We start from the raw sequence: 27,244 nt of genomic DNA, 5'->3' as shown, positions 1-27,244 counted from the left end.
CAGTCACAGCCCCAGTAACAGCCCCAGCCACACCACCAGCCACAGCCCCAGTCACAGCCCAAGTCACAACCACAGCCCCATCCCCAGTCACACCACCAGCAACAGCCCCAGCCCCAGCCCCAACCCCAGCCGCAGACCCAGCCCCAGTCACAGCCCCAGCCACACCACCAGCCACAGCCCCAGTCACAGCCCAAGTCACAACCACAGCCCCATCCCCAGTCACACCACCAGCAACAGCCCATGTCATAGCCCCAGTCCCAGCCCCAGTCCCAGCCCCAGCCCCAGTCACACCACCAGCCCCAGTCACACCACCAGCCCCAGTCTCACCACCAGCCCCAGTCTCACCACCAGCCCCCGCCCCATTCACAGCCCCAGTCGCAGCCCGAGCCTCAGCCCCAGTCACAGCCCCAGCCCCAGCCCCAGTCTCACCACCAGCCCCCGCCCCATTCACAGCCACAGCCACAGCCCCAGCCCCTGCCCCAGTCACAGACTCAGTCACAGCCCCAGGCCCAGGCCCAGTCAAAGCCCAGCCCCAGACCCAGCCCCAGTCGCAGCCCCATTCACAGCTCCAGCCCCAGTCCCAGCCCAAACACCAGTCCCAGCCCCAGCTCCAGCCCCAGCCCCTGCACCACTCACAGCCTCAACCCCAGTAACAGCCCCCGCCCCAACCCCAGTCACAACCACAGCCCCAGCCCCAGTCACTGCCCCATCCCCAACCCCAACTCCAGTAACAGCCCCAGCCACACCACCAGCCACAGCCCAAGTCACAACCACAGCCCCATCCCCAGTCACACCACCAGCAACAGCCCCTGTCACAGCTCCAGCCCCAACCCCAGTCACAGACACAGCCCCCGCCCCAGCCCCAGCCCGTCACAGCCCCAGCCACAGCCACAGCCCCAGCCCAAGTCAAAGCCCAGCCCCAGCCCCAGTCAAAGCCCAGCCCCAGACCCAGCCCCAGTCGCAGCCCCATTCACAGCTCCAGCCCCAGTCCCAGTCCCAGCCCCAGCCCCTGCACCAGCCCCTGCCCCAGTAACAGCCCCCGACCCAACCCCAGTCACAACCACAGCCTCAGCCCCAGTCACAGCCCCATCCCCAACCCCAACTCCAGTCACAGCCCCAGTAACAACCCCAGCCCCTGTACCAGCCCCTGCCCCAGTAACAGCCCCCGACCCAACCCCAGTCACACCACCAGCCACAGCCCCAGTCACAGCCCAAGTCACAACCACAGCCCCATCCCCAGTCACACCACCAGCAACAGCCCCTGTCACAGCCCCAGCTCCAGCCCCAACCCCAGCCCCAGCCCCAACCCCAGCCCCAGCCCCAGCCCCAGCCCCAGCCCCAGCCCCAGCCCCAGCCCCAGTCCCAGCCCCAGCCCCAGCCCCAGTCCCAGCCCCAGTCCCAGTCACAGCCCCAGCCCCAGCCCCAGGCCCAGTCAAAGCCCAGCCCCAGTCCCAGCCCCAGTCACAGCCCCAGCTCCAACCCCAGCCCCAGCCCCAGCCCCAGTCACAGCCCCCGACCCAACCCCAGTCACAACCACAGCCTCAGCCCCAGTCACAGCCCCAGTAACAGCCCCAGCCACACCACCAGCCACAGCCCCAGTCACAGCCTAAGTCACAACCACAGCCCCATCCCCAGTCACACCACCAGCAACAGCCCCTGTCACAGCCCCAGTCACAGCCCCAGCCCCAGCCCCAGTCTCACCACCAGCCCCCGCCCCATTCACAGCCGCAGCCCCAGTCGCAGCCTTGTCCCCAACCCCAGTCACACCACCAGCCCCAGTCTCAGGCCCAGCCCCAGCCCCAGCTCCAGCCCCAGCCCCAGCTCCAGCTCCAGCCCCAGTCTCAGCTCCAGCCTCAGCCTCAGCCCCAACCCCAACCTCAGCCCCAGCCCCAGCCCCAGCCCCAGCTCCAGCTCCAGCCCCAGCCCCAGCCCCTGCCCCTGCCCCTGCCCCAGACACAGCCCCAACCCCAGCCCCATCCCCAGACCCAGTCACATCCCCAGACACAGCCCCAGCCCCAGCCCTAGTCACAGCTCCAGCCCCAGTCACAGCCCCAGCCCCAGCCCCAGCATCAGCCCCAACCCCAGCATCAGCCCCAACCCCAGCCCCAGCCCCTGCACCAGTCACAGCCTCAGCCCCAGTAACAGCCCCCGACCCAACCCCAGTCACAACCACAGCCCCAGTCACAGCCCCATCCCCAACACCAACCCCAACTCCAGCCACAGCCCCAACTCCAGCCACAGCCCCAGTCACAGCCTAAGTCACAACCACAGCCCCATCCCCAGTCACACCACCAGCAACAGCACCTGTCACAGCCCCAGCCCCAGCTCCAGCCCCAACCCCAGCCCCAGCCCCAGCCCCAGTCTCACCACCAGCAACAGCACCTGTCACAGCCCCAGCCCCAGCTCCAGCCCCAACCCCAGCCCCAGCCCCAGCCCCAGCCCCAGCCCCAGTCTCACCACCAGCAACAGCCCCAGTCACAGCCCCAGCCCCAGCCCCATCCACAGTCAGACCACCAGCCCCAGCCCCAGCCCCAGCCCCAGCCCCTGCCCCTGCCCGTGCCCCTGCCCGTGCCCCTGCCCCTGCCCCAGCCCCTGCCCCAGCCACAGCCCCTGCCCCAGCCCGATCCCCAGTCACAGCCCCTGCCCCAGCCCGATCCCCAGTCACAGCCCCAGCCCAACTCCAGCCCAGCCCAGGTCACAGCCCCAGCTCTAGTCACAGCCCCAGTCACAGCCCCAGCCCCAGGCCACAGCCCCAGTCACACCACCAGCCACAGGCCCAGTCACAGCCCAACCCCAGCTCCAGCCCCAGCTCCAGCCCCAGCCCCAGTCACAGCCACAGCCACAGCCCCAGCCCCAGCCCCAGCCCCAGCCCCTGCTACAGTTGCAGCCCCCACCCCAGTCACAGCCCTAGCACTAGCCCCAGACACAGCACAAGCCCCAGCCCCAGTCACAGACCCAGCCACAGCCCCAGCCCCAGGCCCAGTCGCAGCCCCATTCACAGCTCCAGCCCCAGTCCCAGCCCCAGCCCCAGCCCCAGTCCCAGCTCCATCCCCAGCCCCTGCACCAGCCCCAGCCCCTGCACCAGTCACAGCCTCAACCCCAGTAACAGCCCCCGCCCCAACCCCAGTCACAACCACAGCCTCAGCCCCAACTCCAGTCACAGCCCCAGCCACACCACCAGTCACAACCACAGCCTCAGCCCCAACTCCAGTCACAGCCCCAGCCACACCACCAGTCACAACCACAGCCTCAGCCCCAACTCCAGTCACAGCCCCATCCCCAACCCAACTCTAGTCACAGCCCCAGTAACAGCCCCAGCCACACCACCAGCCACAGCCCCAGTCACAACCACAGCCCCATCCCCAGTCACACCACCAGCAACAGCCCCTGTCACAGCTCCAGCCCCAACCCCAGCCCCAACCCCAGTCACAGCCCCTGCTACAGTTGCAGCCCCCGCCCCATTCACAGCCCCCGCCCCATTCACAGCCCCCGCCCCATTCACAGCCCCAGACACAGCACAAGCCCCAGCCCCAGCCCGTCACAGCCCCAGCCCCAGCCCCAGCTCTAGTCACAGCCCCAGCCCTAGCCACAGCCCCATTCACACCCCCAGCCCCAGCGTCAGTCACAGCCCCAGCCCCAGCCCCAGCCCCAGCCCCAGCCCCAGCCCCAGCCCCAGCCCCATCACACCAACAACCACAGGCCCAGTCACAGCCCAACCCCAGCCCCAGCCCCAGCCCCATTCACACCCCCAGCCACAGCGTCAGCCCCAGCCCCAACCCCAGCCCCAGCCCCAGCCCCACCCCCAGCCCCAGCCCCACCCCCAGCCCCAACCCCAGCCCCAACCCCAACCCCAACCCCAGCCACAGCCCCAGTCACACCATCAGCCACAAGCCCAGTCACAGCCCAACCCCAGCTCCAGCCCCAGTCCCAGTCACAGACACAGCCCCAGCCCCTGCTACAGTTGCAGCCCCCGCCCCATTCACAGGCCCAGTCACAGCCCAAACCCAGTCCCAGCCCCAGCACCAGTCACAGCCCCAGCCCCAGGCCCAGTCAAAGCCCAGCCCCAGACCCAGCCCCAGTCGCAGCCCCATTCACAGCTACAGCCCCAGCCCCAGCCCCAGCCCAAGTCACAGCCCCAGCCCCAGCCCAAGTCACAGCCCCAGCCCCAGCCCCAGCCCCAGCCCCAGCCCCAGCCCCAGCCCCAGCCCCAGCCCCAGCCCCAGCCCCAGCCCGAGTCACAGCCCAGGTCACAGCCCCAGCTCTAGTCACAGCCCCAGTCACAGCCCCAGCCCCAGCCACAGCCCCAGCCCCAGCCACAGCCCCGTTCACACCCCCAGCCCCGTTCACACCCCCAGCCCCAGCGTCAGTCACAGCCCCAGCCCCAGCCCCATCCCCATCCCCAGCCCCAGCCCCAGCCCCAGCCCCAGCCCCAGCCCCAGCCCCAGCCCCAGCCCCAGCCCCAGTCACAGCCCCAGCCCCAGTCACACCACCAACCACAGCCCCAGTCACACCACCAACCACAGGCCCAGTCACAGTCCAACCCCAGCCCCAGCGTCAGCCCCAGCCCCAACCCCAGCCCCAGCCCCAACCCCAGCCCCAACCCCAGCCCCAGCCCCAACCCCAGCCCCAGCCCCAGCCCCACCCCCAACCCCAACCCCAGCCCCAACCCCAACCCCAGCCCCAACCCCAGCCCCAACCCCAGCCCCAACCCCAGCCCCAGCCCCAGCCCCAACCCCAGCCCCAGCCCCAGCCCCAGTCACACCACCAGCCACAAGCCCAGTCACAGCCCAACCCGAGCTCCAGCCCCAGTCCCAGTCACAGCCACAGCCCCAGCCCCAGCCCCTGCATCAGCCCCAGCCCCAACCCCTGCACCAGTCACAGCCTCAGCCCCAGTAACAGCCCCCGACCCAACCCCAGTCACAACCACAGCCTCAGCCCCAGTCACAGCCCCAACCCCAACTCCAGTCACAGCCCCAGTAACAGCCCCAGTCACAGCCCCATCCCCAACCCCAACTCCAGTCACAGCCCCAGTAACAGCCCCAGCCCCCGCTCCCGCCCCATTCACAGCCCCTGCCCCAGCCCCTGCCCCTGCCCCAGCCCCTGCCCCAGCCCCAGCCCCTGCCCCATTCACAGCCCCTGCCCCAGCCCCAGCCCCAGCCACACCACCAGCCACAGGCCCAGTCACAGCCCAACCCCAGCCCGAGCCCCAGTCACAGCCACAGCCCCAGCCCCTGCCACAGTTGCAGCCCCAGCCCCATTCACAGCCCCAGTCCAGCCCCAGCCCCAGCCCCAGCCCCAGCTCCAGCCCCATCCCCAGCCCCAGTCACAGCCCCAGCCCCAGACCCAGCCCCAGTCACAGCCCCATTCACAGCTCCAGCCCCAGTCACAGTCCCAGCCCAAACCCCAGGCCCAGCCCCAGGCCCAGTCACAGCCCCAGCCCCTGCACCAGTCACAGCCTCTGCCCCAGTAACAGCCCCCGACCCAACCCCAGTCACAACCACAGCTTCAGCCCCAGTCACAGCCCCATCCCCAACCCCAACTCCAGTCACAGCCCTAGTAACAGCCCCAGCCACACCACCAGCCACAGCCCCAGTCACAGCCCAAGTCACAACCACAGCCCCATCCCCAGTCACACCACCAGCAACAGCCCCTGTCACAGCCCCAGCCCCAGCTCCAGCCCCAGCTCCAGCCCGAGTCGCAGCCCCAGCCCCAGCCCCAGTCTCACCACCAGCCCCCGCCCCAATCACAGCCACAGCCCCAGTCCTAGTCCTAGCCCCAGCCCCTGCCCCTGCCCCAGTCACACCACCAGCACCAGTCTCAGGCCAACCCCCGCCCCCGCCCCCGCCCCATTCACAGCCACTGCCCCTGCCCCAGCCATAGCCCCAACCCCAGCCGCAGTCACAGCCCCAGCCCCAGTCACAACCACAGCCTCAGCCCCAGTAATAGCCCCCGCCCCATCCCCAACCCCAACCCCAACCCCAAATCCAGTCAAAGCCCCAGTAACAGCCCGTCACAGCCCCAGCTCCAACCCCTGCCCCATCCCCAGTCACACCACCAGCCACAGCCCCAGTCACAGCCACAACCCCAGCCCCTGACGCAGCTGCAGCCCCCACCCCATTCACAGCCACATCCCCAGTCGCAGCCCCAGCCCCAGCCCCAGCCCCTGCCCCGGCCACAGCCCCGGCCCCAGCCACAGCCCCTGCCCCAGCCACAGCCCCTGCCCCAGCCCCTGCCCCAGCCCCAGTCACAGCCACAGCCCCAGCTCCAGCCCCAGCCCCAGCCCCAGTCACAGCCACAGCCCCTGCTACAGTTGCAGCCCCCGCCCCATTCACAGCCCCAGTCGCAGCCCTAGCACTAGCCCCAGACACAGCACAAGCCCCAGCCCCAGTCACAGACTCAGTCAAAGCCCAGCCCCAGACCCAGCCCCAGTCGCAGCCCCAGCCCCAGCCCCAGTCACAGCCCCAGTCCCAGCCCCAGCTCCAGCCCCAGCCCCAGCCCCAGCCCCAGCCCCAGGCCCAGTCAAAGCCCAGCCCCAGACCCAGCCCCAGTCACAGCCCCATTCACAGCTCCAGCCCCAGTCACAGTCCCAGCCCAAACCCCAGGCCCAGCCCCAGGCCCAGTCACAGCCCCAGCCCCTGCACCAGTCACAGCCTCTGCCCCAGTAACAGCCCCCGACCCAACCCCAGTCACAACCACAGCTTCAGCCCCAGTCACAGCCCCATCCCCAACCCCAACTCCAGTCACAGCCCCAGTAACAGCCCCAGCCACACCACCAGCCACAGCCCCAGTCACAGCCCAAGTCACAACCACAGCCCCATCCCCAGTCACACCACCAGCAACAGCCCCTGTCACAGCCCCAGCCCCAGCTCCAGCCTCAGCTCCAGCCCGAGTCGCAGCCCCAGCCCCAGCCCCAGTCTCACCACCAGCCCCCGCCCCAATCACAGCCCCTGCCCCAGTCCTAGCCCCAGCCCCTGCCCCAGTCCTAGCCCCAGCCCCTGCCCCTGCCCCAGTCACACCACCAGCACCAGTCTCAGGCCAACCCCCGCCCCCGCCCCCGCCCCCGCCCCATTCACAGCCACTGCCCCTGCCCCAGCCATAGCCCCAACCCCAGCCACAGTCACAGCCCCAGCCCCAGTCACAACCACAGCCTCAGCCCCAGTAATAGCCCCCGCCCCATCCCCAACCCCAAATCCAAATCCAGTCAAAGCCCCAGTAACAGCCCGTCACAGCCCCAGCTCCAACCCCTGCCCCATCCCCAGTCACACCACCAGCCACAGCCCCAGTCACAGCCACAACCCCAGCCCCTGACGCAGCTGCAGCCCCCACCCCATTCACAGCCACATCCCCAGTCGCAGCCCCAGCCCCAGCCCCTGCCCCGGCCACAGCCCCGGCCCCGGCCACAGCCCCGGCCCCAGCCACAGCCCCAGCCCCTGCCCCAGCCCCTGCCCCAGCCCCAGCCACTGCCCCAGCCCCTGCCCCAGCCCCAGCCCCAGCCCCAGCTCCAGTCACACCCACAGCCCCAGCCCCAGCCCCAGCCCCAGCCCCAGCCCCAGCCCCAGCCCCAGCCCCAGCCCCAAACCCAGCCCCAGTCACACCACCACCCACAGGCCCAGTCACACCACCACCCACAGGCCCAGTCACACCACCACCCACAGGCCCAGTTACAGCCCAACCCCAGCCACAGCCTCAGTCACAGCCCCAGCCCCAGCCCCAGTCACAGCCCCCGCCCCATTCACAGCCCCAGTCACAACCCTAGCACTAGCCCCAGACACAGCCCCAGCCCCAGCCCCAGCCCCAGCCCCAGCCCCAGTCCCAGCCCCAGTCCCAGCCCCAGCTCCAACCCCAGGCCCAGTCACAGCCCCAGCTCCAGCCCCTGCACTAGCCCCAGCCCCAGCCCCTGCACCATTCCCAGCCCCAGCCCCTGCACCATTTCCAACCCCAGCCCCTGCACCATTCACAGCCTCTGCCCCAGTAACAGCCCCCGACCCAACCCCAGTCACAACCACAGCCTCAGCCCCAGTCACAGCCCCATCCCCAACCCCAACTCCAGTCACAGCCCCAGTAACAGCCCCAGCCACACCACCAGCCACAGACCAAGTCGCAGCCCAAGTCACAACCACAGCCCCATCCCCAGTCACACCACCAGCAACAGCCCCTGTCACAGCCCCAGCCCCAGCTCCAGCCGCAGCCCCAGCCCCAGTCTCACCACCAGCCCCAGCCCCAGTCTCACCACCAGCCCCAGTCTCACCACCAGCCCCCGCCCCATTCACAGCCACAGCCACAGCCTTAGCCCCAGCCCCAGCCCCAGTCTCACCACCAGCCCCCGCCCCATTCACAGCCACAGCCACAGCCACAGCCTTAGCCCCAGCCCCAGCCCCAGCCCCAGCCCCAGCCCCAGCCCCAGCCCCAGCCCTAGCCCCAGCCCCAGCCCCAGCCCCAGCCCCAGCCCCAGTCTCACCACCAGCCCCAGTCTCACCACCAGCCCCCGTCTCACCACCAGCCCCCGCCCCATTCACAGCCCCAGCCCCAGCCCCATCCCCAGTCACAGTCCCAGCCCCAGCCCCAGTCACAGCCCCAGCCCCAGCCCCAGCCCCAGTCACAGCCCCAGCCCCAGCCCCAGCTCCAGCCCAGGTCACAGCCCCAGCTCTAGTCACAGCCCCAGTCACAGCCACAGCCCCATTCACACCCCCAACCCCAGCCACAGCCCCAGCCCCAGTCACAGCCCCCATCCCATTCACAGGCCCAGTCACAGCCCAACCCCAGTCCCAGCCCCAGCACCAGCCCCAGTCACAGCCCCAGCCCCAGCCCCAGGCCCAGTCAAAGCCCAGCCCCAGTCCCAGCCCCAGTCACAGCCCCAGCTCCAACCCCAGCCCCAGCCCCAGCCCCTGCATCAGCCCCAGCCCCAGCCCCAGCCCCAGTCACAGCCTCAGCCCCAGTAACAGCCCCCGACCCAACCCCAGTCACAACCACAGCCTCAGCCCCAGTCACAGCCCCAGTAACAGCCCCAGCCACACCACCAGCCACAGCCCCAGTCACAGCCTAAGTCACAACCACAGCCCCATCCCCAGTCACACCACCAGCAACAGCCCCTGTCACAGCCCCAGCCCCAGCCCCAGTCTCACCACCAGCCCCCGCCCCATTCACAGCCGCAGCCCCAGTCGCAGCCTTGTCCCCAACCCCAGTCACACCACCAGCCCCAGTCTCAGCCCCAGCCCCAGCCCCAGCTCCAGCTCCAGCCCCAGTCTCAGCTCCAGCCTCAGCCTCAGCCCCAACCTCAGCCTCAGCCCCAACCCCAACCTCAGCCCCAGCCCCAGCCCCAGCCCCAGCCCCAGCCCCAGCCCCAGCCCCAGCTCCAGCTCCAGCTCCAGCCCCAGCCCCAGCCCCAGCCCCTGCCCCAGCCCCTGCCCCTGCCCCAGACACAGCCCCAACCCCATCCCCAGACCCAGTCACATCCCCAGACACAGCCCCAGCCCCAGCCCCAGCTCTAGTCACAGCTCCAGCCCCAGTCACAGCCCCAGTCACAGCCCCAGCCCCAGCCCCAGCCCCAGGCTCAGCCCCAGCCCCAGCCCCAGCCCCAGGCTCAGCCCCAGCCCCAGCCCCAGCATCAGCCCCAACCCCAGCCCCAGCCCCTGCACCAGTCACAGCCTCAGCCCCAGTAACAGCCCCCGACCCAACCCCAGTCACAACCGCAGCCCCAGTCACAGCCCCATCCCCAACCCCAACTCCAGCCACAGCTCCAACTCCAGCCACAGCCTAAGTCACAACCACAGCCCCATCCCCAGTCACACCACCAGCAACAGCACCTGTCACAGCCCCAGCCCCAGCTCCAGCCCCAACCCCAGCCCCAGCCCCAGCCCCAGTCTCACCACCAGCAACAGCACCTGTCACAGCCCCAGCCCCAGCTCCAGCCCTAACCCCAGCCCCAGCCCCAGTCTCACCACCAGCAACAGCCCCAGTCACAGCCCCAGCCCCAGCCCCATCCCCAGTCACACCACCAGCCCCAGCCCCAGCCCCAGCCCCTGCCCCTGCCCCTGCCCCAGCCCCTGCCCCAGCCCCTGCCCCAGCCACAGCCCCTGCCCCAGCCCCAGCCACAGCCCCTGCCCCAGCCCCAGCCACAGCCCCTGCCCCAGCCCCAGCCACAGCCCTATCCCCAGTCACAGCCCTATCCCCAGTCACAGCCCCAGCCCAACTCCAGTCACAGCCCAGGTCACAGCCCCAGCTCTAGTCACAGCCCCAGTCACAGCCCCAGTCACACCACCAGCCACAGGCCCAGTCACAGCCCAACCCCAGCTCCAGCCCAAGCTCCAGCCCCAGCCCCAGTCACAGCCACAGCCCCAGCCCCAGCCCCAGCCCCTGCTACAGTTGCAGCCCCCACCCCAGTCACAGCCCTAGCACTAGCCCCAGACACAGCACAAGCCCCAGCCCCAGCCTCAGTCACAGACCCAGCCACAGCCACAGCCCCAGCCCCAGGCCCAGTCGCAGCCCCATTCACAGCTCCAGCCCCAGTCCCAGCCCCTGCACCAGCCCCAGCCCCAGCCCCAGCTCCAGCCCAGGTCACAGCCCCAGCTCTAGTCACAGCCCCAGTCACAGCCACAGCCCCATTCACACCCCCAACCCCAGCCACAGCCCCAGCCCCAGTCACAGCCCCCATCCCATTCACAGGCCCAGTCACAGCCCAACCCCAGTCCCAGCCCCAGCACCAGCCCCAGTCACAGCCCCAGCCCCAGCCCCAGGCCCAGTCAAAGCCCAGCCCCAGTCCCAGCCCCAGTCACAGCCCCAGCTCCAACCCCAGCCCCAGCCCCAGCCCCTGCATCAGCCCCAGCCCCAGCCCCAGCCCCAGTCACAGCCTCAGCCCCAGTAACAGCCCCCGACCCAACCCCAGTCACAACCACAGCCTCAGCCCCAGTCACAGCCCCAGTAACAGCCCCAGCCACACCACCAGCCACAGCCTAAGTCACAACCACAGCCCCATCCCCAGTCACACCACCAGCAACAGCCCCTGTCACAGCCCCAGCCCCAGCCCCAGTCTCACCACCAGCCCCCGCCCCATTCACAGCCGCAGCCCCAGTCGCAGCCTTGTCCCCAACCCCAGTGACACCACCAGCCCCAGTCTCAGCCCCAGCCCCAGCCCCAGCTCCAGCTCCAGCCCCAGTCTCAGCTCCAGCCTCAGCCTCAGCCCCAACCTCAGCCTCAGCCCCAACCCCAACCTCAGCCCCAGCCCCAGCCCCAGCCCCAGCTCCAGCTCCAGCCCCAGCCCCAGCCCCTGCCCCTGCCCCAGACACAGCCCCAACCCCAGCCCCATCCCCAGACCCAGTCACATCCCCAGACACAGCCCCAGCCCCAGCTCTAGTCACAGCTCCAGCCCCAGTCACAGCCCCAGCCCCAGTCACAGCCCCAGCCCCAGCCCCAGCCCCAGCCCCAGCCCCAGCCCCAGCCCCAGCCCCAGCCCCAGCCCCAGCCCCAGCATCAGCCCCAACCCCAGCATCAGCCCCAACCCCAGCCCCAGCCCCTGCACCAGTCACAGCCTCAGCCCCAGTAACAGCCCCCGACCCAACCCCAGTCACAACCGCAGCCCCAGTCACAGCCCCATCCCCAGCTCCAACTCCAGCCACAGCCCCAGTCACAGCCTAAGTCACAACCACAGCCCCATCCCCAGTCACACCACCAGCAACAGCACCTGTCACAGCCCCAGCCCCAGCTCCAGCCCCAACCCCAGCCCCAGCCCCAGCCTCACCACCAGCAACAGCACCTGTCACAGCCCCAGCCCCAGCTCCAGCCCCAACCCCAGCCCCAGCCCCAGCCCCAACCCCAGCCCCAGCCCCAGCCCCAGCCCCAGTCTCACCACCAGCAACAGCCCCAGTCACAGCCCCAGCCCCAGCCCCATCCCCAGTCACACCACCAGCCCCAGCCCCAGCCCCTGCCCCTGCCCCTGCCCCAGCCCCTGCCCCTGCCCCAGCCCCTGCCCCAGCCACAGCCCCTGCCCCAGCCCCAGCCACAGCCCCTGCCCCAGCCCCAGCCACAGCCCCTGCCACAGCCCTATCCCCAGTCACAGCCCTATCCCCAGTCACAGCCCCAGCCCAACTCCAGTCACAGCCCAGGTCACAGCCCCAGCTCTAGTCACAGCCCCAGTCACAGCCCCAGCCCCAGGCCACAGCCCCAGTCACACCACCAGCCACAGGCCCAGTCACAGCCCAACCCCAGCTCCAGCCCAAGCTCCAGCCCCAGCCCCAGTCACAGCCACAGCCCCAGCCCCAGCCCCAGCCCCTGCTACAGTTGCAGCCCCCACCCCAGTCACAGCCCTAGCACTAGCCCCAGACACAGCACAAGCCCCAGCCCCAGCCTCAGTCACAGACCCAGCCACAGCCACAGCCCCAGCCCCAGGCCCAGTCGCAGCCCCATTCACAGCTCCAGCCCCAGTCCCAGCCCCAGCCCCAGTCCCAGCTCCATCCCCAGCCCCTGCACCAGCCCCAGCCCCTGCACCAGTCACAGCCTCAACCCCAGTAACAGCCCCCGCCCCAACCCCAGTCACAACCACAGCCTCAGCCCCAACTCCAGTCACAGCCCCAGCCACACCACCAGTCACAACCACAGCCTCAGCCCCAACTCCAGTCACAGCCCCAGCCACACCACCAGTCACAACCACAGCCTCAGCCCCAACTCCAGTCACAGCCCCATCCCCAACCCAACTCCAGTCACAGCCCCAGCCACACCACCAGTCACAACCACAGCCTCAGCCCCAACTCCAGTCACAGCCCCATCCCCAACCCAACTCTAGTCACAGCCCCAGTCACAACCACAGCCCCATCCCCAGTCACACCACCAGCAACAGCCCCTGTCACAGCTCCAGCCCCAACCCCAGCCCCAACCCCAGTCACAGCCCCTGCTACAGTTGCAGCCCCCGCCCCATTCACAGCCCCAGACACAGCACAAGCCCCAGCCCCAGCCCGTCACAGCCCCAGCCCCAGCCCCAGCCCCAGCTCTAGTCACAGCCCCAGCCCTAGCCACAGCCCCATTCACACCCCCAGCCCCAGCGTCAGTCACAGCCCCAGCCCCAGCCCCAGCCCCAGCCCCAGCCCCAGTCACAGCCCCAGCCCCAGCCCCAGTCACACCACCAACCACAGGCCCAGTCACAGCCCAACCCCAGCCCCAGTCACAGCCCAACCCCAGCCCCAGCCCAACCCCAGCCCCATTCACACCCCCAGCCACAGCGTCAGCCCCCGCCCCAACCCCAGTCACAACCACAGCCTCAGCACCAACTCCAGTCACAGCCCCAGCCACACCACCAGTCACAACCACAGCCTCAGCCCCAACTCCAGTCACAGCCCCAGCCACACCACCAGTCACAACCACAGCCTCAGCCCCAACTCCAGTCACAGCCCCATCCCCAACCCAACTCCAGTCACAGCCCCAGCCACACCACCAGTCACAACCACAGCCTCAGCCCCAACTCCAGTCACAGCCCCATCCCCAACCCAACTCTAGTCACAGCCCCAGTCACAACCACAGCCCCATCCCCAGTCACACCACCAGCAACAGCCCCTGTCACAGCTCCAGCCCCAACCCCAGCCCCAACCCCAGTCACAGCCCCTGCTACAGTTGCAGCCCCCGCCCCATTCACAGCCCCAGACACAGCACAAGCCCCAGCCCCAGCCCGTCACAGCCCCAGCCCCAGCCCCAGCTCTAGTCACAGCCCCAGCCCTAGCCACAGCCCCATTCACACCCCCAGCCCCAGCGTCAGTCACAGCCCCAGCCCCAGCCCCAGCCCCAGCCCCAGCCCCAGCCCCAGCCCCAGTCACACCACCAACCACAGGCCCAGTCACAGCCCAACCCCAGCCCCAGTCACAGCCCAACCCCAGCCCCAGCCCAACCCCAGCCCCATTCACACCCCCAGCCACAGCGTCAGCCCCAGCCCCAACCCCAGCCCCAGCACCAGCCCCACCCCCAGCACCAGCCCCACCCCCAGCCCCAACCCCAACCCCAGCCACAGCCCCAGCCACACCATCAGCCACAAGCCCAGTCACAGCCCAACCCCAGCTCCAGCCCCAGTCCCAGTCACAGCCACAGCCCCAGCCCCTGCTACAGTTGCAGCCCCCGCCCCATTCACAGGCCCAGTCACAGCCCAAACCCAGTCCCAGCCCCAGCACCAGTCACAGCCCCAGCCCCAGGCCCAGTCAAAGCCCAGCCCCAGACCCAGCCCCAGTCGCAGCCCCATTCACAGCTACAGCCCCAGCCCCAGCCCAAGTCACAGCCCCAGCCCCAGCCCCAGCCCCATCCCGAGTCACAGCCCAGGTCACAGCCCCAGCTCTAGTCACAGCCCCAGTCACAGCCCCAGCCCCAGTCACAGCCCCAGCCACAGCCCCATTCACACCCCCAGCCCCGTTCACACCCCCAGCCCCGTTCACACCCCCAGCCCCGTTCACACCCCCAGCCCCGTTCACACTCCCAGCCCCGTTCACACCCCCAGCCCCGTTCACACCCCCAGCCCCAGCGTCAGTCACAGCCCCAGCCCCAGCCCCAGCCCCATCCCCAGCCCCATCCCCAGCCCCAGCCCCAGCCCCAGTCACAGCCCCAGCCCCAGTCACACCACCAACCACAGCGTCAGCCCCAGCCCCAACCCCAGCCCCAGCCCCAGCCCCAGCCCCAGCCCCAGCCCCAGCCCCAGCCCCAGCCCCAGCCCCAGCCCCAACCCCAACCCCAACCCCAACCCCAACCCCAACCCCAGCCCCAACCCCAGCCCCAACCCCAGCCCCAACCCCAGCCCCAGTCACAGCCCCAGTCACACCACCAGCCACAAGCCCAGTCACAGCCCAACCCCAGCTCCAGCCCCAGTCCCAGTCACAGCCACAGCCCCAGCCCCAGCCCCTGTCCCAGTCACAGCCACAGCCCCAGCCCCAGCCCCTGCATCAGCCCCAGCCCCAACCCCTGCACCAGTCACAGCCTCAGCCCCAGTAACAGCCCCCGACCCAACCCCAGTCACAACCACAGCCTCAGCCCCAGTCACAGCCCCAACCCCAACTCCAGTCACAGCCCCAGTAACAGCCCCAGCCACACCACCAGCCCCCGCTCCCGCCCCATTCACAGCCCCTGCCCCAGCCCCTGCCCCTGCCCCAGCCCCTGCCCCAGCCCCTGCCCCAGCCCCTGCCCCAGCCCCAGCCCCTGCCCCAGCCCCAGCCCCTGCCCCATTCACAGCCCCTGCCCCAGCCCCAGCCACACCACCAGCCACAGGCCCAGTCACAGCCCAACCCCAGCCCCAGCCCCAGTCACAGCCCCAGCCCCTGCCACAGTTGCAGCCCCAGCCCCATTCACAGCCCCAGTCCAGCCCCAGCCCCAGCCCCAGCCCCAGCCCCAGCCCCAGCCACACCACCAGCTACAGGCCCAGTCACAGCCCAACCCCAGCTCCAGCTCCAGCCCCAGCCTCAGCCCCAGCCCCAGTCCCAGTCACAGCCACAGTTGCAGCCCCAGCCCCAGCCCCTGCCACAGTTGCAGCCCCAGCCCCAGCCCCAGCCCCTGCCACAGTTGCAGCCCCCGCCCCATTCACAGCACAAGCCCCAGCCCCAGCCCCAGCCCCAGTCCCAGCCCCAGCCCCAGCCCCAGCCCCAGCCCCATTCAAAGCCCAGCCCCAGTCGCAGCCCCAGCCCTAGCCCCAGTCCCAGCCCCAGCCCCAGCCCCAGTCCCAGTCCCAGTCCCAGCCCCAGCCCCAGCCCCAGCCCCAGCCCCAGCCCCAGGCGCAGCCCCAGGCCCAGTCACAGCCACAGCCACACCACCAGCCACAGTCCCAGTCACAGCCCAAGTCACAACCACAGCCCCATCCCCAGTCACACCACCAGCAACAGCCCCAGTAACAGCCCCCGACCCAACCCCAGTCACAACCACAGCCTCGGCCCCAGTCACAGCCCCACCCCCAACCCCAACTCCAGTCACAGCCCCAGCCCCAGTCCCAGCCCCAGCCCCAGTCCCAGCCCCAGCCCCAGTCCCAGCCCCAGCCCCAGTCCCAGCCTCACCACCATCCCCCGCACCATTCACAGCCGCAGCCCCAGCCCCAGCCCCAGCCCCAGCCCCTGCCCCTGCCCCTGCCCCTGCCCCTGCCCCAGCCCCTGCCCCAGCCCCAGCCCCAGCCCCAGCCCCAGCCCCAGCCCCTGCCCCAGCCACAGCCACAGCCCCTGCCCCAGCCATAGCTCCAGTCACAGCCCAGGTCACAGCTCCAGTCACAGCCCCAGCTCTAGTCACAGCCCCAGTCACAACCAGAGCCCCATTCACACCCCCAGCCCCATTCACACCCCCAGCCCCAGCCCCAGCCCCAACCCCAGCCCCAGCCCCAGTCACACCACCAACCACAGGCCCATTCACAGCCCCCGCCCCAGCCCCAGCCCCAGTCACAGCCACAGCCCCAGCCCCTGCCACAGTTGCAGCCCCAGCCCCATTCACAGCCCCAGTCCAGCCCCAGCCCCAGCCCCAACCCCAGCCCCAGCCCCAGCCCCAGCACCAGCACCAGCACCAGCACCAGCCCCAGCCACACCACCAGCTACAGGCCCAGTCACAGCCCAACCCCAGCTCCAGCCCCAGTCCCAGTCACAGCCACAGTTGCAGCCCCAGCCCCAGCCCCTGCCACAGTTGCAGCCCCAGCCCCAGCCCCAGCCCCAGCCCCTGCCACAGTTGCAGCGCCCACCCCATTCACAGCACAAGCCCCAGCCCCAGCCCCAGCCCCAGTCCCAGCCCCAGCCCCAGCCCCAACCCCAGTCACAGCCCCAGCCCCAGCCCCAGCCCCAGCCCCAGCCCCAGCCCCAGTCACAGCCCCAGCCCCAGCCCCATTCAAAGCCCAGCCCCAGCCCTAGCCCCAGTCCCAGCCCCAGCCCCAGTCCCAGCCCCAGTCCCAGTCCCAGCCCCAGTCCCAGTCCCAGCCCCAGCCCCAGCCCCAGCCCCAGTCCCAGTCCCAGCCCCAGCCCCAGCCCCAGTCCCAGCTCCAACCCCAGGCGCAGCCCCAGGCCCAGTCACAGCCACAGCCACACCACCAGCCACAGTCCCAGTCACAGCCCAAGTCACAACCACAGCCCCATCCCCAGCAACAGCCCCAGTAACAGCCCCCGACCCAACCCCAGTCACAACCACAGCCTCGGCCCCAGTCACAGCCCCACCCCCAACCCCAACTCCAGTCACAGCCCCAGTCCCAGCCCCAGCCCCAGTCCCAGCCTCACCACCATTCCCCGCACCATTCACAGCCACAGCCCCAGTCGCAGCCCCAGCCCCAGCCCCAGTCACAGCCCCAGCCCCAGCCCCAGCCCCAGCCCCAGTCTCACCACCAGCCCCCGCCCCAATCACAGCCCCAGCCCCAGCCCCTGCCCCAGCCCCAGCCCCAGCCCAGGTCACAGCTCCAGTCACAGCCCAGGTCACAGCCCCAGCTCTAGTCACAGCCCCAGTCACAACCAGAGCCCCATTCACAACCAGAGCCCCATTCACACCCCCAGCCCCATTCACACCCCCAGCCCCATTCACACCCCCAGCCCCAGCCCCAGCCCCAGCCCCTGCCCCAGCCCCTGCCCCTGCCCCAGCCCCTGCCCCTGCCCCTGCCCCTGCCCCAGCCCGAGCCCCTGCCCCATTCACAGCCCCCGCCCCAGCCCCAGCCCCAGCACCAGCCCCAGCCCCAGTCACAGCCACAGCCCCAGCCCCTGCCACAGTTGCAGCCCCAGCCCCATTCACAGCCCCAGTCCAGCCCCAGCCCCAGCCCCAGCCCCAGCACCAGCACCAGCACCAGCACCAGCCCCAGCCCCAGCCACACCACCAGCTACAGGCCCAGTCACAGCCCAACCCCAGCTCCAGCCCCAGTCCCAGTCACAGCCACAGTTGCAGCCCCAGCCCCAGCCCCAGCCCCTGCCACAGTTGCAGCCCCAGCCCCAGCCCCAGCCCCTGCCACAGTTGCAGCCCCCACCCCATTCACAGCACAAGCCCCAGCCCCAGCCCCAGTCCCAGCCCCAGCCCCAGCCCCAGCCCCAGTCACAGCCCCAGCCCCAGCCCCAGTCACAGCCCCAGCCCCAGCCCCATTCAAAGCCCAGGCCCAGTCGCAGCCCCAGCCCTAGCCCCAGTCCCAGCCCCAGCCCCAGCCCCAGTCCCAGCCCCAGCCCCAGTCCCAGCCCCAGTCCCAGTCCCAGTCCCAGCCCCAGCCCCAGTCCCAGCCCCAGCCCCAGTCACAGCCCCAGCTCCAACCCCAGGCGCAGCCCCAGGCCCAGTCACAGCCACAGCCACACCACCAGCCACAGTCCCAGTCACAGCCCAAGTCACAACCACAGCCCCATCCCCAGTCACACCACCAGCAACAGCCCCAGTAACAGCCCCCGACCCAACCCCAGTCACAACCACAGCCTCGGCCCCAGTCACAGCCCCACCCCCAACCCCAACTCCAGTCACAGCCCCAGTCCCAGCCCCAGCCACAGCCCCTGCCCCAGCCCCTGCCCCAGCCCCAGTCACAGCCCCAGCCACAGCCCCTGCCCCAGCCCCTGCCCCAGCCCCAGTCACAGCCCTATCCCCAGTCACAGCCCTATCCCCAGTCACAGCCCCAGCCCAACTCCAGTCACAGCCCAGGTCACAGCCCCAGCTCTAGTCACAGCCCCAGTCACAGCCCCAGTCACAGCCCCAGCCCCAGGCCACAGCCCCAGTCACACCACCAGCCACAGGCCCAGTCACAGCCCAACCCCAGCTCCAGCCCAAGCTCCAGCCCCAGCCACAGCCCCAGCCCCAGCCCCAGCCCCAGCCCCAGCCCCAGCCCCAGCCCCAGCCCCAGCCCCAGCCCCAGCCCCAGCCCCAGCCCCAGCCCCTGCTACAGTTGCAGCCCCCACCCCAGTCACAGCCCTAGCACTAGCCCCAGACACAGCACAAGCCCCAGCCCCAGCCTCAGTCACAGACCCAGCCACAGCCACAGCCCCAGCCCCAGGCCCAGTCGCAGCCCCATTCACAGCTCCAGCCCCAGTCCCAGCCCCAGCCCCAGTCCCAGCTCCATCCCCAGCCCCTGCACCAGCCCCAGCCCCTGCACCAGTCACAGCCTCAACCCCAGTAACAGCCCCCGCCCCAACCCCAGTCACAACCACAGCCTCAGCCCCAACTCCAGTCACAGCCCCAGCCACACCACCAGTCACAACCACAGCCTCAGCCCCAACTCCAGTCACAGCCCCAGCCACACCACCAGTCACAACCACAGCCTCAGCCCCAACTCCAGTCACAGCCCCAGCCACACCACCAGTCACAACCACAGCCTCAGCCCCAACTCCAGTCACAGCCCCATCCCCAACCCAACTCCAGTCACAGCCCCAGCCACACCACCAGTCACAACCACAGCCTCAGCCCCAACTCCAGTCACAGCCCCATCCCCAACCCAACTCTAGTCACAGCCCCAGTCACAACCACAGCCCCATCCCCAGTCACACCACCAGCAACAGCCCCTGTCACAGCTCCAGCCCCAACCCCAGCCCCAACCCCAGTCACAGCCCCTGCTACAGTTGCAGCCCCCGCCCCATTCACAGCCCCAGACACAGCACAAGCCCCAGCCCCAGCCCGTCACAGCCCCAGCCCCAGCCCCAGCCCCAGCTCTAGTCACAGCCCCAGCCCTAGCCACAGCCCCATTCACACCCCCAGCCCCAGCGTCAGTCACAGCCCCAGCCCCAGCCCCAGCCCCAGCCCCAGCCCCAGTCACAGCCCCAGCCCCAGCCCCAGTCACACCACCAACCACAGGCCCAGTCACAGCCCAACCCCAGCCCCAGTCACAGCCCAACCCCAGCCCCAGCCCAACCCCAGCCCCATTCACACCCCCAGCCACAGCGTCAGCCCCCGCCCCAACCCCAGTCACAACCACAGCCTCAGCACCAACTCCAGTCACAGCCCCAGCCACACCACCAGTCACAACCACAGCCTCAGCCCCAACTCCAGTCACAGCCCCAGCCACACCACCAGTCACAACCACAGCCTCAGCCCCAACTCCAGTCACAGCCCCATCCCCAACCCAACTCCAGTCACAGCCCCAGCCACACCACCAGTCACAACCACAGCCTCAGCCCCAACTCCAGTCACAGCCCCATCCCCAACCCAACTCTAGTCACAGCCCCAGTCACAACCACAGCCCCATCCCCAGTCACACCACCAGCAACAGCCCCTGTCACAGCTCCAGCCCCAACCCCAGCCCCAACCCCAGTCACAGCCCCTGCTACAGTTGCAGCCCCCGCCCCATTCACAGCCCCAGACACAGCACAAGCCCCAGCCCCAGCCCGTCACAGCCCCAGCCCCAGCCCCAGCTCTAGTCACAGCCCCAGCCCTAGCCACAGCCCCATTCACACCCCCAGCCCCAGCGTCAGTCACAGCCCCAGCCCCAGCCCCAGCCCCAGCCCCAGCCCCAGCCCCAGTCACACCACCAACCACAGGCCCAGTCACAGCCCAACCCCAGCCCCAGTCACAGCCCAACCCCAGCCCCAGCCCAACCCCAGCCCCATTCACACCCCCAGCCACAGCGTCAGCCCCAGCCCCAACCCCAGCCCCAGCACCAGCCCCACCCCCAGCACCAGCCCCACCCCCAGCCCCAACCCCAACCCCAGCCACAGCCCCAGCCACACCATCAGCCACAAGCCCAGTCACAGCCCAACCCCAGCTCCAGCCCCAGTCCCAGTCACAGCCACAGCCCCAGCCCCTGCTACAGTTGCAGCCCCCGCCCCATTCACAGGCCCAGTCACAGCCCAAACCCAGTCCCAGCCCCAGCACCAGTCACAGCCCCAGCCCCAGGCCCAGTCAAAGCCCAGCCCCAGACCCAGCCCCAGTCGCAGCCCCATTCACAGCTACAGCCCCAGCCCCAGCCCAAGTCACAGCCCCAGCCCCAGCCCCAGCCCCATCCCGAGTCACAGCCCAGGTCACAGCCCCAGCTCTAGTCACAGCCCCAGTCACAGCCCCAGCCCCAGTCACAGCCCCAGCCACAGCCCCATTCACACCCCCAGCCCCATTCACACCCCCAGCCCCGTTCACACCCCCAGCCCCGTTCACACCCCCAGCCCCGTTCACACTCCCAGCCCCGTTCACACCCCCAGCCCCGTTCACACCCCCAGCCCCAGCGTCAGTCACAGCCCCAGCCCCAGCCCCAGCCCCATCCCCAGCCCCATCCCCAGCCCCAGCCCCAGCCCCAGTCACAGCCCCAGCCCCAGTCACACCACCAACCACAGCCCCAGTCACACCACCAACCACAGGCCCAGTCACAGTCCAACCCCAGCCCCAGCGTCAGCCCCAGCCCCAACCCCAGCCCCAGCCCCAGCCCCAGCCCCAGCCCCAGCCCCAGCCCCAGCCCCAGCCCCAACCCCAGCCCCAACCCCAACCCCAACCCCAACCCCAACCCCAGCCCCAACCCCAGCCCCCAACCCCAGCCCCAACCCCAGCCCCAGTCACAGCCCCAGTCACACCACCAGCCACAAGCCCAGTCACAGCCCAACCCCAGCTCCAGCCCCAGTCCCAGTCACAGCCACAGCCCCAGCCCCAGCCCCTGTCCCAGTCACAGCCACAGCCCCAGCCCCAGCCCCTGCATCAGCCCCAGCCCCAACCCCTGCACCAGTCACAGCCTCAGCCCCAGTAACAGCCCCCGACCCAACCCCAGTCACAACCACAGCCTCAGCCCCAGTCACAGCCCCAACCCCAACTCCAGTCACAGCCCCAGTAACAGCCCCAGCCACACCACCAGCCCCCGCTCCCGCCCCATTCACAGCCCCTGCCCCAGCCCCTGCCCCTGCCCCAGCCCCCAGCCCCTGCCCCAGCCCCTGCCCCAGCCCCAGGCCCTGCCCCAGCCCCAGCCCCTGCCCCATTCACAGCCCCTGCCCCAGCCCCAGCCACACCACCAGCCACAGGCCCAGTCACAGCCCAACCCCAGCCCCAGCCCCAGTCACAGCCCCAGCCCCTGCCACAGTTGCAGCCCCAGCCCCATTCACAGCCCCAGTCCAGCCCCAGCCCCAGCCCCAGCCCCAGCCCCAGCCACACCACCAGCTACAGGCCCAGTCACAGCCAACCCCAGCTCCAGCTCCAGCCCCAGCCTCAGCCCCAGCCCAGCCCCAGTCCCAGTCACAGCCACAGTTGCAGCCCCAGCCCCAGCCCCTGCCACAGTTGCAGCCCCAGCCCCAGCCCCAGCCCCTGCCACAGTTGCAGCCCCCGCCCCATTCACAGCACAAGCCCCAGCCCCAGCCCCAGCCCCAGTCCCAGCCCCAGCCCCAGCCCCAGCCCCAGCCCCATTCAAAGCCCAGCCCCAGTCGCAGCCCCAGCCCTAGCCCCAGTCCCAGCCCCAGCCCCAGCCCCAGTCCCAGTCCCAGTCCCAGCCCCAGCCCCAGCCCCAGCCCCAGCCCCAGCCCCAGGCGCAGCCCCAGGCCCAGTCACAGCCACAGCCACACCACCAGCCACAGTCCCAGTCACAGCCCAAGTCACAACCACAGCCCCATCCCCAGTCACACCACCAGCAACAGCCCCAGTAACAGCCCCCGACCCAACCCCAGTCACAACCACAGCCTCGGCCCCAGTCACAGCCCCACCCCCAACCCCAACTCCAGTCACAGCCCCAGCCCCAGTCCCAGCCCCAGCCCCAGTCCCAGCCCCAGCCCCAGTCCCAGCCCCAGCCCCAGTCCCAGCCTCACCACCATCCCCCGCACCATTCACAGCCGCAGCCCCAGCCCCAGCCCCAGCCCCAGCCCCTGCCCCTGCCCCTGCCCCTGCCCCTGCCCCAGCCCCTGCCCCAGCCCCAGCCCCAGCCCCAGCCCCAGCCCCAGCCCCTGCCCCAGCCACAGCCACAGCCCCTGCCCCAGCCATAGCTCCAGTCACAGCCCAGGTCACAGCTCCAGTCACAGCCCCAGCTCTAGTCACAGCCCCAGTCACAACCAGAGCCCCATTCACACCCCCAGCCCCAGCCCCAGCCCCAACCCCAGCCCCAGCCCCAGTCACACCACCAACCACAGGCCCATTCACAGCCCCCGCCCCAGCCCCAGCCCCAGTCACAGCCACAGCCCCAGCCCCTGCCACAGTTGCAGCCCCAGCCCCATTCACAGCCCCAGTCCAGCCCCAGCCCCAGCCCCAACCCCAGCCCCAGCCCCAACCCCAGCCCCAGCCCCAGCCCCAGCACCAGCACCAGCACCAGCACCAGCCCCAGCCACACCACCAGCTACAGGCCCAGTCACAGCCCAACCCCAGCTCCAGCCCCAGTCCCAGTCACAGCCACAGTTGCAGCCCCAGCCCCAGCCCCTGCCACAGTTGCAGCCCCAGCCCCAGCCCCAGCCCCAGCCCCTGCCACAGTTGCAGCGCCCACCCCATTCACAGCACAAGCCCCAGCCCCAGCCCCAGCCCCAGTCCCAGCCCCAGCCCCAGCCCCAACCCCAGTCACAGCCCCAGCCCCAGCCCCAGCCCCAGCCCCAGCCCCAGCCCCAGTCACAGCCCCAGCCCCAGCCCCATTCAAAGCCCAGCCCCAGCCCTAGCCCCAGTCCCAGCCCCAGCCCCAGTCCCAGCCCCAGTCCCAGTCCCAGCCCCAGCCCCAGCCCCAGCCCCAGTCCCAGTCCCAGCCCCAGCCCCAGCCCCAGTCCCAGCTCCAACCCCAGGCGCAGCCCCAGGCCCAGTCACAGCCACAGCCACACCACCAGCCACAGTCCCAGTCACAGCCCAAGTCACAACCACAGCCCCATCCCCAGCAACAGCCCCAGTAACAGCCCCCGACCCAACCCCAGTCACAACCACAGCCTCGGCCCCAGTCACAGCCCCACCCCCAACCCCAACTCCAGTCACAGCCCCAGTCCCAGCCCAGCCCCAGTCCCAGCCTCACCACCATTCCCCGCACCATTCACAGCCACAGCCCCAGTCGCAGCCCCAGCCCCAGCCCCAGTCACAGCCCCAGCCCCAGCCCCAGCCCCAGCCCCAGTCTCACCACCAGCCCCCGCCCCAATCACAGCCCCAGCCCCAGCCCCTGCCCCAGCCCCAGCCCCAGCCCAGGTCACAGCTCCAGTCACAGCCCAGGTCACAGCCCCAGCTCTAGTCACAGCCCCAGTCACAACCAGAGCCCCATTCACAACCAGAGCCCCATTCACACCCCCAGCCCCATTCACACCCCCAGCCCCATTCACACCCCCAGCCCCAGCCCCAGCCCCAGCCCCTGCCCCAGCCCCTGCCCCTGCCCCAGCCCCTGCCCCTGCCCCTGCCCCTGCCCCAGCCCGAGCCCCTGCCCCATTCACAGCCCCCGCCCCAGCCCCAGCCCCAGCACCAGCCCCAGCCCCAGTCACAGCCACAGCCCCAGCCCCTGCCACAGTTGCAGCCCCAGCCCCATTCACAGCCCCAGTCCAGCCCCAGCCCCAGCCCCAGCCCCAGCACCAGCACCAGCACCAGCACCAGCCCCAGCCCCAGCCACACCACCAGCTACAGGCCCAGTCACAGCCCAACCCCAGCTCCAGCCCCAGTCCCAGTCACAGCCACAGTTGCAGCCCCAGCCCCAGCCCCAGCCCCTGCCACAGTTGCAGCCCCAGCCCCAGCCCCAGCCCCTGCCACAGTTGCAGCCCCCACCCCATTCACAGCACAAGCCCCAGCCCCAGCCCCAGTCCCAGCCCCAGCCCCAGCCCCAGCCCCAGTCACAGCCCCAGCCCCAGCCCCAGTCACAGCCCCAGCCCCAGCCCCATTCAAAGCCCAGGCCCAGTCGCAGCCCCAGCCCTAGCCCCAGTCCCAGCCCCAGCCCCAGCCCCAGTCCCAGCCCCAGCCCCAGTCCCAGCCCCAGCCCCAGCCCCAGTCCCAGCCCCAGCCCCAGTCCCAGCCCCAGCCCCAGTCACAGCCCCAGCTCCAACCCCAGGCGCAGCCCCAGGCCCAGTCACAGCCACAGCCACACCACCAGCCACAGTCCCAGTCACAGCCCAAGTCACAACCACAGCCCCATCCCCAGTCACACCACCAGCAACAGCCCCAGTAACAGCCCCCGACCCAACCCCAGTCACAACCACAGCCTCGGCCCCAGTCACAGCCCCACCCCCAACCCCAACTCCAGTCACAGCCCCAGTCCCAGCCCCAGCCCCAGTCCCAGCCCCAGCCCCAGTCCCAGCCCCAGTCCCAGCCTCACCACCATCCCCCGCACCATTCACAGCCACAGCCCCAGTCGCAGCCCCAGCCCCAGCCCCAGTCACAGCCCCAGCCCCAGCCCCAGCCCCAGCCCTAGCCCCAGTCTCACCACCAGCCCCCGCCCCAATCACAGCCCCAGCCCCAGCCCCTGCCCCAGCCCCAGCCCCAGCCCCAGCCACAGCTCCAGTCACAGCCCAGGTCACAGCTCCAGTCACAGCCCAGGTCACAGCCCCAGCTCTAGTCACAGCCCCAGTCACAACCAGAGCCCCATTCACACCCCCAGCCCCATTCACACCCCCAGCCCCAGCCCCAGCCCCAGCCCCAGCCCCTGCCCCAACCCCAGCCCCTGCCCCAGCCACAGCCCCTGCCCCAGCCATAGCTCCAGTCACAGCCCAGGTCACAGCCCCAGCTCTAGTCACAGCCCCAGTCACAACCAGAGCCCCATTCACACCCCCAGCCCCAGCCCCAGCCCCAGCCCCAACCCCAGCCCCAACCCCAGCCCCAGCCCCAGCCCCAGCCCCAGTCACAGCCCCAGCCCCAGCCCCAGCCCCAGTCACACCACCAACCACAGGCCCAGTCACAGCCCAACCCCAGCCCCAGCCCCAGCCACAGCCCCATTCACACCCCCAGCCCCAGCGTCAGCCCCAGCCCCAGCCCCAGCCCCAGCCACAACCCCAACCCCAGCCCCAACCCCAGCCCCAGTCACAGCCCCCAGTCACACCACCAGCCACAAGCCCAGTCACAGCCCAACCCCAGTCACAGCCCAACCCCCAGCTCCAGCCCCAGTCCCAGTACCAGTCACAGCCACAGCCCCTGCTACAGTTGCAGCCCCCGCCCCATTCACAGGCCCAGTCACAGCCCAACCCCAGTCCGAGCCCCAGCACCAGTCACAGCCCAACCCCAGTCCCAGCCCCAGCACCAGTCACAGCCCCAGCCCCAGGCCCAGCCCCAGACCCAGCCCCAGTCGCAGCCCCATTCACAGCTCCAGCCCCAGCCCCAGCCCCAGCCCCAGCCCCAGCCCCAGCCCCAGCCCCAGTCACAGCCCCAGTCACAGCCCCAGCTCCAACCCCAGGCGCAGCCCCAGGCCCAGTCACAGCCACAGCCACACCACCAGCCACAGTCCCAGTCACAGCCCAAGTCACAACCACAGCCCCATCCCCAGTCACACCACCAGCAACAGCCCCAGTAACAGCCCCCGACCCAACCCCAGTCACAACCACAGCCTCGGCCCCAGTCACAGCCCCACCCCCAACCCCAACTCCAACTCCAGTCACAGCCCCAGCCCCAGCCCCAGTCCCAGCCCCAGCCCCAGTCCAGTCCCAGTCTCACCACCATCCCCCGCACCATTCACAGCCACAGCCCCAGTCGCAGCCCTAGCCTCAGCCCCAGCCCCAGCCCCAGCCCCAGCCCCAGCCTCACCACCAGCCCCCGCCCCAATCACAGCCACAGCCCCTGCCCCAGCCCCAGCCCCAGACCCAGCCCCAGCCCCAGCCCCAGCCCCAGCCCCAGCCCCAGCCCCAGCCCCAGCCCCAGCCCCTGCCCCTGCCCCAGCCACAGCCCCTGCCCCAGCCACAGCCCCTGCCCCAGCCACAGCCCCTGCCCCAGCCACAGCCCCAGCCCACGTCACAGCCCCAGCTCTCGTCACACCCCCAGCCCCATTCACACCCCCAGCCCCATTCACACCCCCAGCCCCAGCGTCAGTCACAACCACAGCCTCAGCCCCAGTAATAGCCCCCGCCCCATCCCCATCCCCATCCCCAACCCCAACCCCAACCCCAAATCCAGTCAAAGCTCCAGTAACAGCCCGTCACAGCCCCAGCTCCAGCCCCTGCCCCATCCCCAGTCACACCACCAGCCACAGCCCAGTCACAGCCACAACCCCAGCCCCTGACGCAGCTGCAGCCCCCACCCCATTCACAGCCACATCCCCAGTCGCAGCCCCAGCCCAGCCCCTGCCCCGGCCACAGCCCCGGCCACGGCCCCGGCCCCGGCCCCGGCCCCGGCCACAGCCCCGGCCCCGGCCCCGGCCCCGGCCCCGGCCCCAGCCCCAGCCCCAGCCCCAGCCCCAGGTCACAGCCCCAGGTCACAGCCCCAGGTCACAGCCCCAGGTCACAGCCCCAGGTCACAGCCCCAGGTCACAGCCCCAGGTCACAGCCCCAGTCCCAGC

General features: G+C 70.4%; 1 pseudogene; it reads left to right on the top strand.

Annotated features, from left to right (window-relative positions):
- The first annotated feature begins 3,699 nt into the window (after positions 1–3,699).
- LOC144677347 (uncharacterized) overlaps positions 3,700–27,244 on the top strand; it is a 37,652-nt pseudogene continuing 14,107 nt past the window's right edge.

Source organism: Cetorhinus maximus, unplaced genomic scaffold (assembly GCF_964194155.1).
Source record: "Cetorhinus maximus unplaced genomic scaffold, sCetMax3.hap1.1 HAP1_SCAFFOLD_2447, whole genome shotgun sequence".
In the NCBI taxonomy this organism is placed as follows: Eukaryota; Metazoa; Chordata; class Chondrichthyes; order Lamniformes; family Cetorhinidae; genus Cetorhinus; species Cetorhinus maximus.
The sequence above is the reverse complement of the archived record's forward strand: the minus strand, read 5'-3'. Positions and strand labels throughout refer to the sequence as shown.